The sequence below is a fragment of the Nannospalax galili genome, unplaced genomic scaffold (assembly GCF_000622305.1).
Source record: "Nannospalax galili isolate Female #2095 unplaced genomic scaffold, S.galili_v1.0 scaffold446, whole genome shotgun sequence".
Classification (NCBI taxonomy): Eukaryota; Metazoa; Chordata; class Mammalia; order Rodentia; family Spalacidae; genus Nannospalax; species Nannospalax galili.
Window position 1 is genome coordinate 352,074 of NW_008355468.1, and position 17,488 is coordinate 369,561.

Genomic DNA, 17,488 nt, shown 5'->3' on the forward strand with positions numbered 1-17,488 from the left:
GAATGCCTCATTAGCATACTGGGTTTCAGATTACAGAGCCTAGATTCCTGGAAACCACATAACCCTGACTGTTGCTTATCTAAGTGGTGCAATTTTGGATTCCAAGGGTGGTGATTAGGAAGTGGCGAGCTCTAGGCATCAGTCTCATGATCTGCCAATGGGAGCAAATGTCACAAGGCATTCCTTGTGGCTGCAGCGGTCCGGCTGTTGCCTCAGGCCTGCTCTATGGCTGTCAATAAGACTTTCACCCTAGGCTCAAGCCTGTCTCCCACAGAAACCCACAGCCAACATCATTCTAAGTGGAAAATAACTGGAAACATTACCATTAAAATCAGGAACCAGACAAGTCCACTACTTCCACTCTTTTTTAATATAGGTCTTAGAAGCTCTTACTAGAGCAATAAAATAAGAGAAAGAGATTAAAGGAGCACTGATTAGAAAAGAAGAGGTCCATTTTGCAGATGATATATCATATCTAAGAGATGACAAAAATTCCACTAGAAAATTCCTAGAAATGATTAACACTTTCAGTAAAGTGTCCTGAAATAAAATTGATGCACAAAAATTAGTAGCCTTTTTATATACGAATAACAAGCAATTGGAGAAAGAGAACATGGAAATCCTCCCATTCAAAATAGCCTCACAAAACCCAAAATATGTTGGAATCAACCTGTTCAAAGACATTAAAATTCTCTATAATGAAAACTTTAAATCATTAAAGAAAGAGAATGAAGAAAACACCAGAAGATGGAAGGCCCTCCCATGTTAAGTGGAAGAATTAATATTGTGAAAATGACCATCCTACCAAAAGCAATATACAGATTCAATGTGATCCCAATCCAAATCCCCATAACATTCTTCACAGAATTAGAAAAAAATCATCCTAAAATTCATATGGAAACACAAAAGACCCCAGATAGCCAGAGCAATGTCATAAAAACAGCATGGTACTTGCATAAAAATAGAGCCACAGATCAGTGAAACAAAATAGGAGACCCAAACGTGAGTACATGCAGTTTCAACCACTTGATATTTGACAAAGGGGCCAAGAACACACACTGGAGGAAAGACAACATGTTCAGAAAATGGTGCTGTCAAAACTAGATCTCCACTTGTAGAAGAACGAAACTAAACCCCTATCATTCACCCTGCACAAAAATCAATTCCAAATGGATAGAAGACCTCAATGTAAAGCCTGATACTCTGAAACTGTTAGAAGAAAATGTTGGGAAAAACCTACAAGATATAGGTGTAGGAATGGATTTTCTAAACTGGACATCAAGTGCCCAGGGAACAAGGGCAAATATTAACAAATGGGACCTCATTAAACTAAAAAGCTTCTGCACAACAAATGAAGCAACCAGGGAAGCAAACAGACAAAATCTTCAACAAATGGTGCTGGCAAAACTGAATCTCCACCTACAGTAGAATTATACTAGACCCTTATCTTTACCTTGCAGAAAAGTTAGCTCCAAATGGATCAAAGACCTCAATGTGAAACCTGAAAATTTGAAGCCTTTAGAAGCAAACATTGTCAGTAACCTATAAGATATAGGTACAGGAAAATATTTTCTAAATCAGACATCAGTTGCTCAGGAATGAAGGTCAAGGATCAGTAAGTGGGACCTCATTAAACTAAAATGCTTCTGTACAGCAAAAGAAAAACTCAAGGAAGTAAAGAGAAAAACCCACAGAGTGGGAGAAAATATTCACCAATTACACATCTGACAGAGGTTTAACATCCGGAATATATAAATAACTCAAAAAAACAAAGAATCAAGAACACAAATGACCCAATTAAAAGATGGGCTAAAGATCTAAACAGAGAGTCCTCAAAAGAAGAAACAATGGCTAAAAAAAAAATTAAAAAGTTTTCAACATTGTTATTAATTAGGGAAATGCAAATTAAAACCACTTTAAGGTTTCATCTTACCCTAGTCAGACTGGCTAAGATCAAGAGAACAAATGATACCAAATGCTGCTGAGGATTGTGAGTAAGGGGAACACTCATTCACTGCTGGTAAGGCTGCGAACATGTGCAACCCCTATGGAAAGAAGTGTGAGGACTCTTTAAAAACTAAAAATGAAACTACCATTTGACCCAGTTATACCACTCCTTGGCATATACCCAAAGGGCTCATCCTATTGCAGAGACACTTGTATATTCATGTTTGTTGCTGCTCTTTTCACAGTAGCTAAGAGATGGAAGCAACCTCAGTGTCCCTCAACTGATGAGTGGATAACGAAAATGTGGTTCACTTATATGATGGCATTTTGCTCAGCAGGAAAGAAAGACAAAATCATGAAATTTGCATTTGAATGGATGGAACTAGAAACTGTTATACTAAGTAAAATAACACAGACTCAGAAAAACAACAACATATGTTTTTCATCATTTGTGGGTTTTAGCAGTAAATTTTTATGTGTGAGTATATATCCTGAGGTAATTGTAGGAATCAGAGAAATGGAAGGGATCATGGAGGTAAAGGGAAGGAAAGAGCCTGAGAGAGGGGATACAGAAAACAGATGCTATTACCAAGGAAGAAATGGGGAAAGTTGGGGTATTCAACTGAGAAGGGAAGAGGGATATAAAAGGAGCCATGGGGGTAAAGGGAAAGGTAGCGCTCAAGAGAGGGGGGAATCACAGGAGCCAGGTATGATCAAGGGGAAAATGGAGGTACTTTAACTGGGAAGGGAGGAGGGAGTTTAGACATGGAGAGAAGAAGTAGAGATACATAAAGATTAAGTGGTATGAAAAGCAGAAGGAAATTTAATAGCTCCAAAGGGTACTGAAAAACATCTAATATCTGAACATGAGTGCATGTGCATACCTGAAGGCTATATAACAAGAAACATGGTGCCAGACAGGAGAAACCTCCCCTCCAGTTGTTGATAGGGAAGTCCAAGAGACTCCCAAAATAACACAGGCTATTGCTGTAGCCCTTGAATACCTCCCAGCATAGAACTGGAGAAATGGGCAGCAGGACCCAACCCTACCAGAACTACTGGCAGCTGATCACTGCTGGGTAAAGTAGAGTTGACATTTAAGTGCTAACAGAGAACATCAAATAACCACGTCTATTCCTGGCACAGCAAATGACATGGGTGCAGTAGTGGCACTTTTATCTTGGGGATAATCAGCAGCTACCTAATTGGACTTAAAGCCCACTCAATGGGAAGAAACTCATGTGTGGTACTGTAAACACAGCCAAATAGACATGAATAGAGAGGTCTTATATCTTAGAGAAAACTCCAAGTCTGTCACATTTCTAGATAAATGTAACTTCTTACCATATGCAAAATATGAGTCCTTATATTTACAAACAAATATCCCAGTCACTGCTCATCGTAGAAGCTTCTTTTGCAGCAGTTGGAACTATTACAGACTATAAATGGTCATACAGACATCTGTGAATTGCTCAAGCCTCAGTGGCACATCTACAGTGCAACCTCTACATCTAAGGCTCATGGAATATAGAACAAGGGGTAAAGAGGACACTAATGCATTTCTCAATTCTTACCAATGATGTTCCCTTATGCAATAAAGGACCACGAACTTAAAAGAACACAGATCATCAAAGCATGGAGAGTAAGAGTCTACAGAGTGTGGGGCCATGGACAGGACTCTTATATTAAACTCCACCCATTCAGGGCTCAAGTACCTTTGTGGAAGAGGGGGCAGAAAAAGTTAAGAGTCAGGGAGAAGGTTCACAACCATATAGTAACAGTCCTACAAGCTCCTAGGATTGTTCATACAGCAATGGTGTCAGCATGCACAAGACCTATGGAAACTAAGCAGACAAAACCCCAGCACATAACTGTAGAAATGGTCAACAGGTCCCAATCTTAGTTAAAGAATCATTGGCAGCTGATTACTGCTCGGTGAGGAAGAGCTGATCTTAAAGTGAAAGACTGTAGATAAACTGACTTGACCTCAGTTGATAAACTTGCACTGTTGGACATCTGGGAGACACTAACTCATTAGGCCTTAACACAAATGACACAATGTATGAATTCCAGTCGGGTGGGGAGCTATGGGTGGCTTCCAATGGGGAAGGTGGTATAAAAATTATTAAGGTCGATTAAGATATTCTGTATAATTAAAAATTAAAAATTAAAAAAAAGAAAATTGCTTCTTAGTGAGGATCCTGAACCACTCTATATTTTTTACCAAATGCTTCCTATTCTTTTAATACCACCACCACTTTCAGTATTTCAACCTCGACTTCTTAACTGGAAAGCATAGAACATTGTTGTGGTAGTATTTTCTGTCCCTTTCCTTTATCCCTCTCACTATGTAGGCATTTGCTATTTCTCACATGTTCTGCAACAATGATCTGCATATTATCCAGGTTCCCTGTTGTCATTGAAATGACACCTCTCTAGCACAATTCTTTCCTTATTGTGTACTTTTTAATATCAGTCTGTGTGAATCTGTTTACCCCTCAAAAAATGTTCAATAATTACCCTTTCCCATTCTCCTTTCTACCCATAATAAGAAGCAGTTTTCTGCATTGTACCTCAGTTCTTGTTTCTTATTTTTGTAACTAACCTTTACTCTTCTAGTGATTTCTGTATGTGTCTATATTATAGATCAGCATGACTGTGAACAACATTTGTATCTCCAGATAATCATGATGAATCATTAGAATTATTTCTTCCCTTTATCACATACAAGATTTGTATGCACAACAAAAGCACAAATCATTACTTTTTATTTTTTACTGATATAAAATGCATTCTAAAGGGTGGGGAGCAAGCTACATAGAGATAATTTAAAAGCGAGTTCACTTTCAGTCAACATATGAAAGTGACTGATGGCTTTACCACAATATATGATCTAAACTGGTTTCATCTTTGAAAGGTCCATATTAATATTATTAGTGAACATTTGAAATTTATATTATGCTTGATAAGCAAAAGCATCAAAGAAATAAAACATAGCTGATCTTCATTTTAGAAATGAATAAAAGTAATGAAAAGAATGAAATATGGAAGATCCTATGTGACGTATTTTTGCATATTTTAGAATCATTTCATCTCAGAGCAATGTTTTTGCAAGAATAATTTCATCCACACAGAAGTGGTGCCTCTTTCAATAATTATTATGCCTCTCAATTACAATTTTAGAAACATCGATAATAAAAAAGAGTGGCAACATATTTTTATTACTTTTAACTTGTCGGGGTACACAAGTTTTTAATAATTATGATTTTAACAAGCTCGATGTCATTGCTCATTACAAAACTCACAAAGAAAGTGATAGTTTGAAGTTATAATTTTAATGATAAAAATTGTCAAAAAGTTTAATGGCCAAAAAGGAAGTCCGTGAAAAATTTGCAACAATTGAATTTTTAAATTTCTACATGGAAATATGTAAGCTTAGCTTACACAAGTTTTTAATAATTATGATTTTAACAAGCTCGATGTCATTGCTCATTACAAAACTCACAAAGAAAGTGATAGTTTGAAGTTATAATTTTAATGATAAAAATTGTCAAAAAGTTTAATGGCCAAAAAGGAAGTCCGTGAAAAATTTGCAACAATTGAATTTTTAAATTTCTACATGGAAATATGTAAGCTTAGCTATGTAAGGACAAGATAGAAAAAATTCATATAACAAGCAAATCTAAAATTGTCACAAATGTGTGCACACACATTAGAGAATATTTTCAGGGTTTTTTTCCTGAAACCAAAAATAAAATGTCTATTCCATTTCACCTGCTTCTCATACTAAAAACATCCCAATTCACATCAATAATAAATGAGATAAAACACAATGATTGTTCTATATATAACTTATCAAAGAGTGTAAGACATACAGAGATATTCAATATTATTATTCTTAAAATTTTTCTTAACTATTCTTGGAAATTTTAGTATTTCTGATGCCTTCAACATTTTGGAGTTTTGTATTTCTGCTAGTATCCCTGTGACTATCTTCTACTGTAATTCATTTGTGAAAATTACTTTATTTTTAGCCACAAAGTGAAACTACCATTTAAGGTTGCAGATTGGATTTATTAGTTATTGTCCTTTCATGGAATAGAAGGAGCACATACATTTTAGAAATAACTATGGCTAAATATTAATTTTCAACAAAGAAGTTTATAAAATAGATTTAAATTTCTGAGGGTGCCATTATTTAATTTTATCTTAAAAGTATGATAATACATATTTTGTATATTTTCTCAGCTACTGACTTTTCTGCCCATTTAGAAAAAGCAGGCATGATTGTATGATTAACATCAAATGTTAAAATTGTGTAACATATGCTCTGGTGTAAGATGACTTTGTGACGGTTCATCTAATTTGCAATAAAAATGATATGTATGTTGCTGGCCCTCTGTTGCATGAGTGACCCTCATTAATGAGAATTGAGAGACTCATTACAGCTACTGACTTTTCTGCCCATTTAGAAAAAGCAGGCATGATTGTATGATTAACATCAAATGTTAAAATTGTGTAAAATATGCTCTGGTGTAAGATGACTTTGTGATGGTTCATATAATTTGCAATAAAAATGATATGTATGTTGCTGGCCCTCTGTTGCATGAGTGACCCTCATTAATGAGAATTGAGAGACTCATTAGTGTCATCTTCATTACTGCTGTTCTATGTTCTATGCACCTTAGGTATAGAGGTTGCACTTTAGATGTATTGCTTAGGCCTGGGCAATTCATAGACAATGTCTGTGTGTGACCAGTTGTGGTACTTGGTAATAGTTTCTGACCGGTGAAAAATATGATTCTTTGATGAATAGTGACTATAATTATAGTGATATATATTTTGCACATAGCAAGAAATTACATCAGTCTAGGGGTGTGACAGTCTTTGGGTTCTCTCTAAGATCTATGACCTCTCCAGCCATGTATGTTTGGTTAGATTAACAGTAATGCATTTGAGTTTCCTTCCACTGAGTAGGCTTTTAGTTCAATTATGGAGCTGTTGCTTGCCCCCAAGATAAAAGTGCCACTACTGCACCAAAGTTGTATGCTGTGCCGGCCATTGAAGTGGTTATTTGGTCTTGAAGCTGGTGTTGGACCATCAACTGATGTTTTCTCTTCGCATTTTCGTATTGGTCTCCAAAGCTATTAAAGCTAGCTTTCAGCAGAAGCGGTTGCAGGTCATTTCCAGCTCTATTGCTCCAAATCTTGTGTCTGAAGTATGATCTTTCTTCAGCAGTAGGGTGTTACCTTCAAGATCTAGGAGGCCATCACGGGCTGTGGCAATAACCTGTGTAATTTTAGGAGTCTCTTGAACTACCCTGGCCAACAACTCATGGAAGGTTTCTCCTGTCTGGTACTGTTTCTTGTTATTTAGCCTTTAGCTATATACATGGACTCATGTAGATACTATTTGTATAATTTGTCATTAGGTTGTTAGACTAATATGATTCCTTTTGTATTTTTTAAATAATTAGTTATGCATTGTTTATGTCTCCTCTCTCTCTCTCTCTCTCTCTCTCTCTCTCTCTCTCTCTCCTTGTCTAAGCTTTCTGGCCATTTCCCCATTTAAAGTGTCACCATTTTTCCCTATTTCTCCCTTGATAATACCAGTCTCCTATACACAGAAGGTCTCAAATGGTCAAAACACAGAATCTGCTGATTGCTCATCCTTGAACAGGACTCCAGTATTGAACTTCACCCACCAAGGGTTTCTGGGACCATCACAGAAGAGGGAGGTGGAAAGATTTTTAAGAGCCAGGGTGGAGGGGAATGATCACAGGAAACAGAGTCCTACAAGGTTCCTAGGACCCTGCTCATAGGATTCTATGGATGGTGTCAGCATACAAACACCTGTTTGCAGTACTCTTACCTGTGGGGGCCAGAAAAGAGGGCACTGGATCCCTTGGAATTAGAATTACAGGTGATTTTGAGCTGCCAGATGGATCCTGGGAGCCAAATCCAGGTCCTTGGGAAGTGCAGTAAGTGATCTTAATTGCTGAGCCATTTCTCCAGTCCCTAGAATGTACTATTTTAATCAAGTAGTAACTTCACTATGAAATATAAAATGTCTGAAATGGGGCTGGAGGATGACTCAGTGATTACTGGACTCCAGTGGATGAACTTGCACTGAATGACAAATGCTTGACTGGATTGAACATGGCATCATGCATGAGGTTGGGCAGTGGGGATGGGGAGTGTGAGCATGGATAGGCTGGAAATTTGACTAAGAACTGTTTCATGAAACGTACAAAAGTTCAATCATTTTTTTAAAAGAGCATATACCATTCATGTAGAGCACACAAGTTTGGTTTGCACCCATTTATAACTCCAGCTCTGGGGAATGTGACACAGTCTGCTGGCCTCTACAGGTAGCAGCAATGATGTTCACATACCCACTTACAGACACCTACACATACATAAAATTAAAAATCAAAATAAATATTTAAAATGCAAATATGTTCATGAGAATTTAGATTTTTCTTAATGTGTTTGTATGCATAAACAACACAGTATACAGAGATATTATAATTATAAGCTGTTTGATGTCATTTGCTGCAACTAATCAATGTTTATTTAATTATGTTTATCAACTACATCAATATTTATTTTCATGCTTCAAATACATGCTATATGATGGATGCCCTCTAAATGTCTCCATGTTGACTAAGGACTTTGCAGATATTTTTCTCATATTTCATACTGCTAGTGCTGATTTGAAGAAATCAAATTTTGATTTGATATATGTCGCTTATTGGCTCACATATTAGAGCACTTGGCTCCTGTTCACGGTATGATTTGGGGAGGTAATGGAACTTTTACGAGGTGCCGCTTTAGGGCTGGGCTTTGGGTTTGTAGCCTCACCTCACTTCCATGCACTCTGTTTCCCATGTGCAGTGAGATGGGATCGCTCAGCTTCCTGCTTCTGCACCTGCTGCCGTGACTTCCTGCCATAGAGCACTTCAACTCTTTGGAACAGTAAGTCAAAACAAACTTTCTTTCTTAAATTGCTTTTTGTCCTGATGTTTTATCAGAGCAACAAAATGACTAATACAATGCTTAGCATCTCTTACCTAAACAATCCTGTTGGGGGGGGGGTCAGCCTTTTTGAACCCTTGCTGCTCTTCCAGAGAACTAGAGTTTGGTTTCTACATCCATGTTAGATGGCTCACAATGGCATCTAACTCCAGCTCCAGGGGATCTGATGCCTTTTTGTGACATGCATTCACATGGACACATATACATACACACAAATAAAAATTTAAAAATAATGATCATCTCATTGACTTTGCCATACATTAACTTCGAGTAGGTTTCCCAGAACACTTTAAAGCACGACGACTTTCATTTCTTATGTTTAAGTTCTTTTCTCAGACATCTGATTTTATATTACTGGCTTACATGCCTGGCTGGTAAATAAAGGACCTTTCTGCTCCCCCACTCCCATTACTAAGTGAACCCAGGAAGCTAGCTGAATATACCTCTAGCCTGCTTCTCACACACAAATGAAGAAGAAATCAATTAACCAGTTCAGCCAGAAACTGAAATGTGTAGCTCATTCTTAAATAAGGCATACTCTACCCATCCCTGACAAGCAAAGAAACACATTTAATTAATTAACAAAGTGTAGGGCAAGGAACTAATTTATGTAGTTCCATTGATTTCTCCTCAGCAATAGTTATAAAAATCATTTTCCATGTCATTTTTCTGAGACTCCATCAAATATAAATCTCCAAAGTAGGAAAATAAGCATTAAGATGCAGTGCACAGAAGAACATTTGTTAGAGCTGGGGACGAGTAAACATTCCTGCTCATAATTAATGTATCTCTTTACTATTTTATTTCACTCTCTTGCAAAATACATGCCGTCCATTTTTGTTTTGACTTATGTTTCTCTGTGTGTGTCTGTGCCTCTTTGTGTGCATGTGTGTGTTTACATGTGTGTATGTATATGTTGTTTGTATGTTGTGTTTCTTTGTGTGTGTACATGTGTGATTATGTGTGTACATATGTATGTAGTGTGTATATGTCTGTGTGTGTGTGTGTGTGTGCATGAGGTGTACTTGGGAATGCAGTTTCACATGGGGGCTAGAGAACAAACTTCATTGTCATTTCCTAGGTGCTTTCCACTTTGTTGAGAGAAGGTCTCTCATTGTCTTGTAACTCAGATTAGGCTACGCTAACCCACCAGAGAGTCCCATTGACCCACCTGTCACTGCCTTCCTAGTATGGGTTTATGAGTATGTACAAGGAAAGCACTTTAAAAACTGAACTATCTCCTTAGTCTCTTTGTTTTGAGTTAAGGCCTCACTCTGTAACACTGACTGGCCTTGAACTTGGCATGTAAAGCAGGCTGGTTTCAAACTGACAGAGGTCTTCCTGCCACTGCCTCCTGAGCACAGGTATGAAAAGCACCAATGTCTGGCTGCTTTGGCTTTTATGAGTATCTTCTATGTGGGATGTCGTTCATCTTATTTTACACTATTCTATCTTGTAATGAAGCTACACCTTATTACTGGCATTTTCCTTCTTTCTTGGAGAATGATAGTAAATGGGAAAGCATGATGAACAGAAAGTATCTGCGTTTGCAGCATCACACTACAATGCTCCTTCCACAGGACCAGACTTTGGAATGCAACATGAGGGGAATTAAGCATGTTTTATTCCATGAGAATAAAGTTCTCCTGACAATCATTTCCAACCAGAAGAAGTAATAGAATGTAAGGAATGATAGCCAGGAAGTCACTTCCATGTGCCTGAGAAACTTTTTCTCCCTAAACACCAAACAAATTTCTGAGAGCACATGAAGCAGGAGAAGGCCTCACCGTGAACTCAAGAACAAGCATACTGAGCTGCAGTATTTCCTTGTACATAATGTCTTTAAACAGAAAAAGAAATATAGAATTTGCATATTCTAAAGATGTACAATGTCCTGCCTACTGACAAATGTTTTTCAGTGTTATTGCTATGGAGATAAAGGCAAAAATTTTCAAATGGCCACTGTTTTGATTTGTCACCTAAACTTGCCTATCTGTGAAATGGATAGATAATATCTCCCTTAAAAGATATCTATATCTGTATCTATCTAGCATCTATGTATGTATGTATGTATGTATGTATGTATGTATCTATCTATCTATCTATCTATCATCTATCTATCTATCATCTATCTACCTATCATCTATCTATTTATCTATCTTTTTCTATCATCTATCTATCTATCTATCTATCATCATCATCATCTATGTATCTATCTATCATCTATCTATCTATCATCATCTACCATCTGTCTATCTATATATCTATCATCTATCTATCATCTATTATCTATCTATCTATATCTATGTATCTATTTATCTATCTATCTATCTATCTACAGGCTACAAGAGTAAATAACTGAAAATCACATGTAATACACAGATTTTTTAAAAAGCTGGTATCATTTATTGAAGGGAGAAATTATCCCAGAATTATTAATCTTACTCCATCACTTCCATTTTTAAAGAATATTTTATTTATTATTTTTATGTGTATGAGTGTTTGCTTGTATATAAGTGTACCACATGCATGCAACCTGCAGAGGCCAGAAGAGTGTGTCAGATTCCCTGGGACTGGAATTACAGATGGTTGTTAGCCACCATGTGGGTGCTGGGAATCGAACTCAGGTACTCTGGAAGAACAGCAAGTGTTATTAACTGCTGAGCCATCTCTGCAGCCCCTATCTCTTCTATTTTTAATTTGGCTTCTTTCTCTTTCATTAAGAGACAAATTTAAAAATAAAGGGAGGAAGACAAAGCTAAGTCTTAAAATTCAAGCCTAAAAACAAAAGACAAGTAAAGACCTACCAATGCTGAGCCACCAAGTATAGAGAGGAGCCAAACTCAACAATGTACTAAACTGCAGGAAACACCTCAGCCTTTATTCCCTTATAGGGGGGATGTAATCAAGACTTACTCTAGTTACTTTTCCATTGTTGTGACAAAACACTCTGATCAAAAGCAACACAGTGAGAAAAGGGCTTATTTGGCTTATTCGTTCCAGTCACAATGAAGTCAGGACAGAATGTCAAGAAGGAACTGAAACAAGCCACAGAGTAACTCTGCTCACTGGCTAGCTCACTGGCTCATGCTTAGCTGACTTCTTAAACAGCCCAGGCCCACCTGTCTAGGGAATGTGCCACTCACAGTGGGCCAGGCCTTCCTACATTAATTAGCAGTCAAGACAGTTCCTCAGAGACATGCCATAGAGCAGTCTGATGGAGGAAATTCTTCAGACAAGATTCCCTCTCCCCAGGTGGCTCTAGCTTGTCTCTTATTTACAATAAAAACCAACATGTCAAGAATGAAATGTAAGTATCAGCTTCTCAGTGCTTCATTCACCTCCCAGAACAGCACTCACGGGTGTCAGGTGACAGCAGACTATGTGGAGGAGAATCTTCTCAGAGTTCCATTTTCTTCCCAGGATAGCATCAACAGGCGTCAGATAACAGGCAGAGTGGAGGCGAATGCCCCATTGCCCAGAAAAGCTAAATGAAAACTCCATTCATTTTATGAATCCAGGGTGTTGACTGGAGAGTAGGAACAGGAGAAGGAAGAGAAATGGAAAAACACTCAATGTAAGTGCATCAAGCCTGGTGTGGGGAGAGGAGCAGAGCCCTCACAGAGAGGCTCTCCCAGGCAGCCCTCATAATTGCCATTGTCAGGCCTAAAACTAGCATATTGTAGCTTGGCCTAGAGACTGGCTCCTCTGTTCCCTTTATAAATATAAAACTGGGAAACACTTCATCCAAATTAGAGAGAAAATCACATATTAGAGAAAGATGCTTCCAGTTCTAAAATACAAAGTAGGTGTACGTGACCTCAAGAAGAAATGGCAATGCCTAGCACTGGCCGACAGCCAAAGAGACAGTGGTGCATCCACAAGATGATACACTAAATCAAGACTGCAGATGGCGTTGTCAAGAAATATTTCACACTATGAGAAAATACCTTGAGGCAAAGCACACAGTTACCTTAGCCAGGTGTGGTGTTACACATCTGTAATCCTAGCACTTGGGAAGGAGAGGTAGGAGAATCAGGAACTCAAGGCTAACCTCAGCTACATAAAAAATTTGAGGCCAGTTTAAGTTACATGAGATTGTGTCTCATATAAAAAATAGTGTACTGTGTTCTAAATAGGGTATGATGCTTATTCTTAGACATATCAGTATATGAATGTGTGTGCATGTATCCTTTAAAATTATATTTAATATTAAGAGTAGTTCTTATGGACAGATGGATCATGAAAATGTTTTAAAAGTTATGAAATTAAATTCTCAATAAGCATTTTGCAATGATTAAACATGCTATTAAATAAATAACTAAAATCACTTTAAAGGCACGGTGGGCATGTCCTAGTGACGGGAGAGGGTGTCTTAGCATGCATAAGGGAATGCATTACTCTACAGCATAAGCACGTGCTGTTATTGAGAGAAGAGCGGTCCCACAGGTGCTAGAGACACTAAGTGTGCAAAGTGCACTGAAACCTGATATTCTACAAAACATGTATTTGCTACTTTATTGGTCATTCAGGTTGGTTTTCTTGTTTGAAATTATTTTATGTTCAAGTAATAAGTTCATCAGTTGAAGGTCAACTAATACTACACAACAGTGAAATTTGTAAGGAGTAGGGATGAGAACAAAACAATTATTGAGTTGAGAAATAAGGTTATTTCTATGAGTCTTCCTCTCTCATTTCCTTTTGGTCCTTGTACTCCTATGGTCTTTAGTTACATGTCCTAGCCCATGAAAGCTGCTGCAACAAAACGTCACGGGCTACAAACATCGGAAGTGTACTGCTCAGTATTCTAAATTTACCTTGTGGTAAAGGCCCATTTCATAGTCATGGGGTCCATCTTCCTGTCACACTTTCACGTGGCAGAAAGAATCAATAGGTCTCCTCAACCCCTCATGACAGAAATTTTCCCTTCTCTAAAGGCTCCACCTTAACACTCTAATCACCTCCCCAACACATCATGTCTTCAAATTGTTTGTCAAGATTTCAACTTATACTTGGGGAGTAAACACTAGGACCATGTGGGGTACATGCCCAGCCATGGAATTTTCTGTTTGGGTGTGCACAGTGGAAAGGCTAGTTCACACTGACAGCCCTCTGCAAATGTCGCCCGGGCTATTTCAGCTGTGATCCTGCAACTGACAAGCATGGAATTGAATAGTTCTGTGCTTTTTCTACCTTACATCATCTTGACAACTTAAGACTTTCCCTAACAGCACAATCTCTCTAAATTCTCATTTATTTTATTTTATTTTTTTACTTTTATAGAGATTTATTTTAGAGGATTAAGGACTTCTTCACCTTGGTCTCAACTTACCTTCATCACTAGTCTTGATCCTGATAGTCAAGCATTAGCTTCTTGATGAAATTTAAAAGCTGAATTATTGTCATTTATTAACATAAGAAAAGCTCATACTGGAAAAACAGGATATGCAGACTGTTCTTGAAAAGAAAATCTCATGGAGCAGAAGCCATTGATTTTCCTATTTTCTGTACCTGAGATTTCCTTGTTTAGAATAATCTAAATTGAGAAAGAAAATTATAGATGTACAGCAAAGCTCAGCCTATAATTACTAGTAAGGTTAATCAATTGAACACATTTATAATCATATACAATTAAAAAAAATCCACGTGCCTTCAGCACAGACAACCATGGACAAGGGGTATGGGACTGAGCTTCATTTCTTTTAAAAACATTCTCTTTAACCTTACTTTTCAATTGTTTTCTCACTCAGGTAGAGATACAATAATGGACATTTTAATATTTTAATAGCTCTGTTTTCACATCTCATTTCCCTCATGCACAGGGACAAATTGGCACTCACCTTCAAGGCATTTAAAGGAATTCTTCAAAGACATAAAGGATAAAAACAGATTACCAGGCTACAGAGATAGATGAAGGTGGAGCATAATATTTCTTTCAAAAGAAATAAAAGTTTTATATATAGGTATGAGATAAGCAACCTATTTTCTTTGGTTCCTTTCTGTGACTCATTTTGAGTTGTCTTCTGCAGGCTGTCAGGGACATATTTAGACCAAATTTCCACTACAGCAGGAGTACCCCATGCTCTGGGAAGTCATACCAGATCCAGGCTGTACTTTGATAAAACCAGAACTTTCCCAGCTTTCTCTAATGTAAGTCAAGAGAGGAACGATCCCCTCTATTGTCTAGGTAAAAAGTGACGGGAAGACAGAAAGTTTAACAGTTGGTAGATAGTGTGGCGGTGCATCTTGGATTCAACTTGACACACCTAGGAAAAGGGAACCTCAGTTGAAGTTCCTCTATCAGGTTGGCATGTGCACATGCCTATGAGGGCATTTTCTTGCTTGTCAAATCAATATGGGAGGGCCCAGTGTACTACAGGCAACGTCATCCCTGGAAATGTGGTTTGGGCTGTGCACGAAAGCTAGCTGAGTATGAGCCTGGAAGTGAGCAAGTAAGTAGCATTCCTCCATGGTCTGTGCTTCAGTTCCTTCCTCCTAGGTTCCTGCTTTGAGTTCTTGCCTTGACTTCCCTTAATGATCAATGGACTGTAACCTGTAAGCTGAAATAAACACTTTCTTCCCCAAATTGTTTTGGGTCAGAGTGTTAATAACAGCATCAAAGAAGCAACCAGAATAAGTAGCTCTTGCCCTCTAAGTAGGACCTCATGCTTTCTACAATAAATTGCCTGGATCATGTGTCAGGCTCCATTATTCCCCAGTATTCACTCTGGCTGAGGCTACAGGAGTCATAGACAGAATTATGGAAGACCAAGTGGAGGAGAAAGCCAGGTGATATTCCTCTAGTGTCTCTTTGCTTTCAATTGTATCTCTGGTTACCCACCCCTCCTCCACAGCCCCTCATCAGGTTTTTAGTTTCCATGTGCTATCTTCCCTGTCCTTAGTAGATCATTGATCTACACGAGGTTAGATTCAACATTAGTTTAAAAAGAGCAACAGTCTTAATTCCTATCCAATTTTAAGATGCATAAACTGCGTCTAAGGTATATATAGACAATATTAGGTAATTTTTCATAATTACTGTATAAGCATCCTGAACATGTAACGATAGAAATCAGAAGTATCAATCTAAAGCAACTTGCTTCCTGTGAGCCACATGTATATTTAAACGTGAATGATTCTGTGTATTATTTAGTAATTTTGTTTTCTCCCTTTTAAATGTTGAAAATGTTTTATAATTTGAAAACTGTTCAGGTGAAACTTCCGAGCTGTGTTGAATTGTTATAGTAATTTATTGATAATAGTTCATGGTTTGTGTATGGTCACAGAGCGAGATGTGATATGATAGTCTTATATGCTAAAAATAACTAATATTTACTTAGTATTTTGTAAAGAATTAGCTCACCTGACTGATAACAGAACTGTTAAACATGCTTTTTTATAATTCTCATTTTATGGATGAGGAAACCAGAATTCAAGAAGCCTCTGATTTTTTTCAAAATCATTCAGCTAAGAATCAGAGCCTGGTAGATATCATAAAGAAATTCACAGAGCTTGGGAAGCCCTAACTGCATGACTAAGTGGTCACAAATGTCAACGATGCTTACAGTGAACCAAACTCGCAGAATGGAGCCAATACAAGAAACAGGCATCTATCTACCTCTGAATGGAAGAGAAGAGATTCCAAAGCCATATTTTCTCTTGGTATGAAAGAATTCTGGTGTTTCTGCTTGGAATATTAGTATGACATTACCACGATTTCATTTGAGAAAGGAAAGCAGGAAAAACTAAGACAAAAGATCCAAGAACAAAGGTTCGACATTGTATAACAGTAAGAATTAGTAGAAGGGATGGGAGTAGAGTTCAAATGATTTCCCAGTGAGTTTTCTGATGAGGAAAAAGGTTTTTATTTCTTTTTACACTTTAAAAATAGATCAAACATACACCTGTGAGATGCCCAATACCAGGTGACACATCTGCAGTCAGATCTCTACAACGAAGGCTCATGGAACAGCAGAATAAGGAGCAGAGAGAGGGCTAATGCACCCCTCAGTTCTCAGCAGTGAGGCTTCCCTGCACATCATGAGATGCACACAGAAGGCCACAACCAGCCCAGTTTGGGAGAATAAGAGGCTGTAGAGTGTAGGATGAGACTCTTATACAGAACCTCATCCACACAAGGCTCAGGGACCATTGTGGAAGAGAAGGCAGGAAGATTGTAAGAGCAGAGCCAGGACTGGTTCATGAACAGGGAGGTGGAGGCTTCCTGGGCACTGGAGGCTTGCTCATGTGAGCCTGTGGCAGCGGTGGTGTTGCCCTCGGAACCCATGTCAGCTCAATTAAAGAAGGGCCTGGATGGAAAATGAGAAATAGGTGGCAGGCCAGAACTAGACTGAGAACTATTTGAGACTGATTTCTGCTGGGTGAGGGAAAATATGACTTACATACGATCACTGGACGGGCTGACTAGACTCCAGTGGATGCATTTACACTGAAGGACATTTAGGTACAAACATCTCAATGAATAGGACTCAGCATGTATGGCA